The following is a 7,976-nucleotide window of genomic DNA, read 5'->3' as shown; positions in this document are numbered from 1 at the left end:
ACTGGGACAATACTCTAATAATGAATAATGATGATCATCACACTTCTATTTACTTACAACTCGATACCTGAAACAAAGTATGACCCTATATGAATGCCTCTGGCAGTGTACCAGGATGTGTAATGATCTAGCATAGCAATGATATAAAAAATGGACAAGCCATGGAAATATCATGCTAGCTATCTTACGATCATGCAAAGCAATATGACAATGAATGCTCAAGTCATCAAAACGGGAGCGGTGTGATACGTCTCAGAAATATCTATAATTTTTTATTGTTCCATGCTGTTATATTATCATTCTTGGATGCTTTCCAATCATTTTTAGCAACTTTCACTACAAGGATACGGGTCTATTGCAACAAAATCGTTCGTCGCAATACATGCCGATTTGTGGCGATAAGTACATATTGCCACAATACATCGTTCGTTGACAGCCGTTGCGACTGGACGCATGGTAATAGGTTATTGCCACAAAAAAGCAATCGTGGCAATAAAGTGTGCTATTGCAACAACCATGTGGGAAGTCGCCACATGTTTTTCCATGGCAACACTCACCTGATGCCACAATTTGCTTTGTGGAGATAGCTTTAATGCAACATGTAAAGAATCGTGGCGACTGATAGCTCGTGGCGATAGACATTTGTGGCAACAACTTATGCCAACGACGCTCGTTTCGTGGTGCATACTCTTTCGTGGCAATAGTCAATTGTGGCAACAAACTATGGCAGCAATCCTTGTTTACATGGCATTAGGTATTTTGCCACGAACCGCTACATTTGTGGCATTAACTTATGGCAACAAATATTCCGGTCATCGTAACAAGAAATTGCAACATAATAGTTTTTGTGGTGATAAGTAGGTATCACAACGGGTGAAATGTTTGTAGCGAGAAACTATTGCGACAATTTTAATTTTCGTGCTGCTAACATGTGGCAACCAAAAGTAGGTTGTGGCAATAGCCTATTGCAACCTAAAAAAAATACAGACATTCAATTACAATATTCAAAACCATACGTATAATATGTACATTAATAAAATTCATAATTCTCATAGTAAATATCCATCAAATGAAACTCAAATGTAATTTAGCCATCCCAATTAAGTGCCAAGACTAAACTGTCCGTGATCTAGAGTCACGTCGAGCTAGTTCTTTGGATCCTGCAATCAAGAAATAAAAAAAACTAGTTGATGAGTCCAACATAACATATGCCATACAATTATTCCAGCCCCATTGTTAAAAAGAACTATTGCCAGACTAACTGGAGGAGTAATACTGTGTCAGCAAGCATGTAACTGAGGGGTCAGAACAATCTTACAAGTGTAAATGTCTAAAGCGTATGCACAAGTACATGTACTTAAAGCTTCCGCTATTGATTTAAGCTGTGACTCAATCTATAGTTTCAATTAAGTTCATGTCCCTAGCTAGCACATATTCATTTTTTTAAGTTGTGACTCAATGCAGCAGCAACGCATGATGAAAGAGAAGAAGCAGCTAGCTAATTATGAAGGCCAATGACATGCTCACTTGAAAGTGGACCATGAATTTCAGTTTCTTTGTTTTCAACCTCTTAATGTGTTTTGTCCTCAAAGCGGAAAGAACAATTATAGGTGCCGCATCAATATTGACACTATAAAAGATGAAACAAGAATAACACGATCCAACACATGAATAATCCCAGCTGATGCAGAAGCATGCCGAACGCACATCATTGAATAACTATAGAATAACCAAAAGTCAGTGTACTCACTTAAACATCCTGGGACTCTGTGTTAGACCATGTTCCGTTCTTAGCTTCGGTTGTGTTCCTATCAATTCATCAAAACCAAATATAACCCGTCAAAAAAGCTATTTCATTTTAACACATAGTAGACAAAGAGTGATCTTAAAGATAACCTGAAATTTTGAATCAGTGCCAAAGTACTCAATCATCCATTCACTCTTCCGGTAGTAAATCTTCCGGCAGATTAGCCAATCTAGCTGCATCTGTTTTGTATGCCTTATAAGTGGAGCTTTAGAGTTGATCACCGGCCTCTATATCGCTCTTTCGCAATTTTGAGAAAATTTTCTTCTGTTTCTGGTGTATCTTCCAGGCCCATCTGTCCTGTAAAGCACACAACAAATGAATATACATAAGCAGTGCATATCCATGGTACAATAAGATAACACATGTGAAAAAGGTTGTATGCACTATGATATGAGCAAAATGTCGCTATAGTGTCCCAAATCATGATGCCACCTACACATTTATATGCGGCTGCTTCCAATTGTGCCACAATGAACCAACAAAATGGCCAGCATTAGAAATCATGGAGAGCTTTCAATGGCATTTGCGAGAAAAAAACATAAAGGGAAACCATGGAATTGATTATTTTGTGCAAGGTAAAAAGTGAAAGTAGTCATCCAACCAATTAGCCAAAAGACCACAATTTGTTTATACCTCCACTCAAACCATTCATAAGCAGTTTTTTGTTCTTGGTCTGTACATGGACCGCTGTCTAACATGAATGAAGAACAGGAAGGCGCTAACAAAAAAGATGATAAAATGAGCTCAAAGTAAACATATGGAAATGTCCCTAATGCTAAACCTCACATGAGTGAGAGTCACTTCCAAATCATGTATGAATAAAGGAAATCGTTTTACTGTTAAAATGAATCAAACAGATGAAATGCTTAAAAGAAGAGAAAAGCATGATACATTTTTATCTCTACTTCCTCTGCCTTCCACGGCTAATTCAAGGATATCAGAAAAGGTCTGTAATACATATAAGAGCATTTAGTTTGATTTTTTAATATGGAAGAAAGTGAATCAATCTCATCACCGAAGAGCATGAACAATATTACCTTCCAATCAGTCTCAGGCTCGACCAATTTGGCCAAAGCACATAGATCCAAAGTATCTGCACTACGGAGGCGCTCGTCACTGGATCATTGCCGCCGGCCTACTCTTCCTCTCTTCAGGCCTGGAAAATTTGGGTAGAGCAGAGTTTGATATAATGCCATGATACTTTAGCAGCTGTTAGAGGTGAATATTAGCATATGCAAAAAGAAGAATACTGATCCAAGTCACTTACACCAACAAACTCTACTTTCAGTTAAGAACACAAAATCAAGCGAACGGAAAGTGGGGTCAACTGAACAAGGTGAATATTAGCATAGCAAAGAGAAGAATACTAATCCAAGTCACTTACATCAACAAACTCTACTTTCAGTTAAGAACACAAAATCAACGAATGGAATGTAGAGTCAACTGAAACAAATTTTGATCAAAGTTGTCACGCTACAACCTGAAAAACTACAAATGTCTGAAAGTTATTTATAGAACTAACACCACCCTCTACCATAGGATTCCTAGAACTAAAAAGAATAGGCTGCACAGAATGGCCTCCTATTTGGGTGCACCTTATATTTCCTACAATAAAACGATTGAAATGGCTAGGCATTTGATCGAGCAGGTGCTAGCCAGAGAGGAACACATCTTTCCTTACGCGTGATATTGCAAGCCTGCTAGGAGTTCTGTTGTGCACCGTGTAGGCATGGATAAAATAGAATATGCACATAGCAATATGAGAATTTGTGGGGATTAAGTTAAAAGAGACCCGGACACCCATACCCTACTGCAGAATGAAAAATAATTACGAGGAACTGAAGAAAGAAGGAGCTCACCAGGGGGAGATGCAACCAGAAGGAAGCAAGGAGGGTGCCTCGGGGTCGGAGCCTCCATGACGACGTCGGGTGTGCATCGGCCGTCGGACGGACCTCAGATAAGGAGAACAGACGAGGCAAGGAATCACCACCGCCTCCCCCGGCGTCGTGTGCCGGAACCACCACTGTGCCTCGAACTCGTCCTCAGGTCGCTGCTGCACCGCGCGGGAATAAGAGGGCAAAGCTCCTAGCCGAGGCCGCCGGCCGCCGCGCCGCGAAGAACATGGGCGCGGTTGCTGCTCTCCTCATCCGCATCGAGGTCGCAGCTGCTGCTCCCCTCATCCGGATCGAGGCAGCACCTCCCCTCCATGGTCGTCCTCCTCGGTTGCGGCCGTTTCTCCGTCGTCGACCGGCAGAGACGGCGGCCTCTGCCTCCGTCCTCCACCATCTCCGCCTCAAGCTCAGATCCAATCGCCCGTGAAGACGCCTTGTGATTTGGTTTAGAATAATAGTAATCGTGGATAGTTAGGAAGAGTGTTTAGCGGTAAGGATAAATAGACTCTATTTTTTTTGGTGAAAAAATAATATTTCAAAGCAATATAACACATATATGCTGATAAAAATAATGTTACTAAAATATGTTTGTAAAAAGTTATTTCTCGGTGAAAAAACCACCATATCCGAGAATCATGGAGAGGCGGCGCCCTCCTCTTTGACGTTCTCGCCGTCGATATTTGTATATTTCTTATTTATACATTGTTTCCCAGTTATTTGGTATATATGTATGGTAAGTATAAGTAGTTCAACGTGACCAATCCATGGCATCATATGTTTAGAGGATACCATATTTTGCATTGTTGTTGTCATTGAGTGTTTTCAAGTCCCTACAAATCGTCTCACGGCCGTCATCTTCCCTCTAAACTAGATCGGGAGATTCCCGACGAAATCGTCTCAAGTCTGTCATCTTCCCTAAGTCCGACTGTAGGCGGCGTGTGGGAAGCTCGCATCCATGGCATGTGGAGAGGCTCGAGCTCGCGGGCGAAGGTCGAGAAGAGGGACGGCGAAGCTGCTTGGTCAGCATCGAGGATGGAGGAAGAGGGCGGCGGGAGCCATGGCCGACCAGGAACGACGTGCAAGATCACAGGGACGGCTTGCCGGCCAGGGCTTGCCGCCCGGGTCAGGACGGCGCGAGCTGCAGCCTGGGAGGGGTGGCCGTCGCGCGGGAAGTAGGGGTCGTGACCGGCATCTAGGGATCCCAACCGTCGCTGTTCGCAGCTGGTGCCACCTGGTACTTGGGACGATGGATCTGGCGAGATAGCCGCCGCCACCAAGACCCAATGGACCCCGACACTGGAGGCCACATCTGCGTCACCCGCCTCCCAATGTAGCCGCTAGGAAGCGGGATCGCGCTGTCGTGATTCTCCGCATCGCGACGCCCTTGCCCGTCAAATTCGTCCCGCATCGGATCCACGCGCGATGGAGCGAAGAAGCCCTGCCGCCGCCATCCTTGTTGGAATATCATGGTTTAGTTGCTATATCCAGTTCTACTGGTATAATTGATGCTACTGTTGTAGATTAATTTAAAAAAAGTCATAAAATTTGAAAACAGTTATTTGAATTTGAAAAAAAAGTTAATCAATTTGAAAAGGTTCATTTGTTTTGAAAAAAGTTCATCGAATTTGGAAAAAAGTTCATTGATTTTTTTAAGTTAACAAATTAGAAAAAATCATCAATTTTGGAAAAAGGTTCATGAATTTAAGTAAAAGTTCATGGATTTGTTGTCACTTTGTGATTTTTTCTCATGATGTTTTTATTCTGTTTTTGTGTTCTTTCTTTCTTTATCCTTTTTCTTTTTTCCGAAATGCGTGGATTCCTTTCAAATTCATGGAGTTTTTTTCAAAAGCGATGAACCTTTTTTTTCCAAAATCCATTGACCTTTCCTACGCAGAGATATAGGATCGATCCTGTCATCTGCACCTTTTTTGTGTCTTTGACGAAAAGAAATACAAAAGTATATAGGCCGACCCTGGTAAGAGGGCATTCAGCGCCAGTTTTTTTTTTTTGGGAAAGGCCATCATGGCTAGTTTTATTAAATCAAATAACACTTACATCGCCTGCTAATAGTTCAGAAATAAAAGAGGGCAGTGAGTCCAACCACAAATTTGATGTATCAACACGGCCATTTTGCGCTAGAGTCCCGATTACAATGCTCTAAAACGACCTTCCGAAAATAAACTAGTAGTAACTTGCAATCTTCTAGGATTGGCGCTGCGATCATCGAATGCCCCAAGTTTTGTTGTAGAGCCTCCACAAGAATTAGGTTGTCCGTTTGAACACGAACAAAATTACAAACAGCTGTGTTTGCGAGTTTGAAAACCTCCCGTAGAGCTGCAGCCTCAGCCGAGAACACATCAGCTACATAATCAAGTTTTGTCCCAAAAAAGTGTGCATGAGTAGTATAGAACACACGATCTAACGTGAGTGAACCAAGTCCCTACCCACCATAATACATAATGTTTTTGTCTAAATCTGGCAGCTCAGTTTATGTAAACTATAGGGAGCGACAGATTTCATCTTTTTTTTTGAAATTTCGAACAGAATTTTTATTTTTCACAAAATTCAATGTTTTCTGAAAGTCGAACAAAATTTGTAAGACTCGAACATCTTTGGAAATCTCAAACATTTTTTGAAAAAAAAGTAACAAAATTGAAAATGAGTACATTTGTTGAAACTACTAATAACTTTTTGAAAATGAGAACATTTTCGAAAAAACAGGAACACAAATGGGAAACAAAAACATTTTACGAAATTCACCAAATATTATTTGGATTTGTGAACAAATTTGAAAAATAGGATCAATTTTTTTGTAAAAATCAAATATTTTATAAAATCCCCTCCCCCAGAAAAATTTGAATCACTGATTTTTGTAAAAAACTGAACATTTTCGAACTTGAGAAAAATATTTGAAAACAGGAACATTTTCTGTAATTCACAAACATTTCTTAAATTTGCAAACAAAACTTGAAAACATATTGTTTAAAATATTGCGAACATTTTTTTAAATTGCCGAATAAAATTTGAAATGTGTGAACAATTTTTTGAAATGGGAATATTTTATGAAACTCGCGAACAAAAATTTCAAACACAATTGTTTTTTAGAAAATTGCGAACAAATTTTGAAATAGGAATAATTATTGAAACTCACAAACAAAAATTGAAAAAACAAACATGTTCCATAATTTGCGAACAAATTTTGCAAAGTGGTGAAAACAAAGCGTAGACACTTTATATTGAGGAACAAAATTTCCGAATTCAAAATTAACGAAAAAAGTCCAAAAATTCCGAGATTCCGGAAACCGGTTTTCCCGGTCCCTACCAAAAAAAATCGGAATTGAGAAAAAAAAAACCTTGGCTGGCACACATACTTTTATTGGTGGAACTTTAGGTATGGCAGCCGCCAAGCCTAGCCAGATTGCTAGCGCCGGCCCTATTTTGAGCATCTCTAACAGATTTCGCAAAACTCCGACGAACTCCAATAATATACGGGGCGGTTTATAGAACGGGCCAAAAACCCAGCCCGAGGAGATCCGCTAAAAAGGGCTCGACCCGTAATTTTTCTACAGAAGGCACATAAACCGCCCCCGTTTCCACTATATATCCGGGCGCCGACGATTTTTAGGGTTGCCGTCCGACATATCCCCAAATCTCGTCCGACGTGATTCTCCTACCTTCGGTGAGAAATCCATTCCCCTCAGACAGTCATTTATGGTGCATCCAGCCACCCAATCTCCCCGGCAATGTCTACCGCGGGTGCGGACATGGCGGTGCGACAGTTTCAGTCGTCGTGGGGGCGCAACTTCGGGTGTCGCGGTGGAAGCGGCGCGCACGGCGGCTTCTCTGCCCGCAAGCGCCAGAATGACGACGAGGCCGGTGGCTTTGGGTGTCGCGGTGGAGGCGGCGCGCGCGGCGGCTTCTCCGCCCGCAAGCACCGGAGCGACGACGAGGCTGAGGGATCTGGCCTTCGTCCTCCCATGTCGGACAAGCAACTGGAGTGCGGTGCCAAGTCTCGCAGCGCCAGATCCAAGTCTCGTGCGTGGAAGACCTTCCGGCGCAGCGACCGGCTCATCGACCCAGCCATCCAGCGGCAGCGCGCAACGGAGTAGGCATGGCGGGCGGCACGGACCGCTGCCGACGCCAAAGATGCGGCTGCACAGTCGGCGCTCTGGGCAGAGTACCAGCTCCAAACCCGGCTCTCCGGCGAGCTCATCCACCATACGACTGTAAGAGCTGGAGATATCTATTAAGCCTTCCAAAGTTGCAATCAAATGAAT

The 7,976-nt window shown here is 42.3% G+C and overlaps 1 long non-coding RNA gene across 4 annotated transcripts; it reads right to left on the bottom strand.

Annotated features, from left to right (window-relative positions):
- Positions 1-879: 879 nt before the first annotated feature.
- On the bottom strand, positions 880-4,154 carry LOC119311526. 4 transcript variants are annotated; one of them, XR_005151097.1, is made up of 6 exons: positions 3,667-4,154; positions 2,845-2,963; positions 2,244-2,755; positions 1,897-2,104; positions 1,751-1,808; positions 880-1,160 (listed from the first exon to the last, which is right to left on the bottom strand). It is a non-coding gene; the product is annotated as an uncharacterized LOC119311526 (long non-coding RNA). The 4 variants fall into 4 exon arrangements; XR_005151098.1 differs by having other exon boundaries at positions 2,699-2,755; XR_005151095.1 differs by having other exon boundaries at positions 1,897-2,755.
- Between the last annotated feature and the right edge of the window lie 3,822 nt (positions 4,155-7,976).

This window comes from Triticum dicoccoides, chromosome 5B, assembly GCF_002162155.2.
Source record: "Triticum dicoccoides isolate Atlit2015 ecotype Zavitan chromosome 5B, WEW_v2.0, whole genome shotgun sequence".
NCBI lineage: Eukaryota > Viridiplantae > Streptophyta > Magnoliopsida > Poales > Poaceae > Triticum > Triticum dicoccoides.
The sequence above is the reverse complement of the archived record's forward strand: the minus strand, read 5'-3'. Positions and strand labels throughout refer to the sequence as shown.